At 42.3% G+C, this 733-nt stretch overlaps 1 non-coding gene across 1 annotated transcript; it reads left to right on the top strand.

The window, feature by feature from the left end:
• Positions 1-213: 213 nt before the first annotated feature.
• On the top strand, positions 214-288 carry Trnal-caa (transfer RNA leucine (anticodon CAA)). The gene has a single exon. It is a non-coding gene; the product is annotated as a tRNA-Leu (tRNA).
• The last annotated feature ends 445 nt before the right edge of the window (positions 289-733 follow it).

Raw genomic sequence — 733 nt, 5'->3', positions numbered from 1 at the left:
CCAGGAAGTTTCATATCAGCGCACACTCCGCTGCATAGTGAAAATCTCATTCTGGAAACATCCCACAGGCTGTGGCTAAGAAAAGTCTCCGCAATATCCTTTCTTTCAGGACTGCTACTTCTGCAGGGTTCGTAGGAGAGCTTCTGTAAAGTTTGCAGGGTAGGAGACGAGGTATTGGCAGAAGTAAAGCTGTGACGACGGGGCGTCAGTCGTGCTTGGGTAGCTCAGTTGGTAGAGCAGTTGCCCGCAAAAGGCAAAGGTCCCGAGTTCGAGTCTCGGTCCGCAACACAGTTTTAATCTGCCAGGAAGCTTCTTTCCATTCTTTGTTTGGTTTTGTGTACACACACACACACACACACACACACACACACACACACACACACACATACACATAAATAAATATTAGTGAAGGCTATATTTGCAGAGGGAGAAGAAATGTTAGCATTAAAAGTGATATTTAACGAGAAATAAAAATTGTCCCACTTTTTGGCCAAGAAAATGTATGAAAGTCCCACTTTTGTCCGAAGAAAATATGGTCACCTTAACTACGAATAAAGGTAGTAATGGATGTACACGTTTTAAGCTTTCGCTTAGGACAGAGTAGGGCGGAAAGAGGAATCAAACCAGTCTGCCGCCTGAAGATCACAGCAACAACAGTGTATTACGGCTTGATTAGATTAGATTAGATTAGATTAGATTAGATTAGATTAGATTTACCTTCATTCAAAAAATG

This window comes from Schistocerca gregaria, chromosome 10 (genome assembly GCF_023897955.1).
Source record: "Schistocerca gregaria isolate iqSchGreg1 chromosome 10, iqSchGreg1.2, whole genome shotgun sequence".
Lineage (NCBI taxonomy): Eukaryota > Metazoa > Arthropoda > Insecta > Orthoptera > Acrididae > Schistocerca > Schistocerca gregaria.
This window is presented reverse-complemented; position numbering and strand designations above follow the sequence as displayed.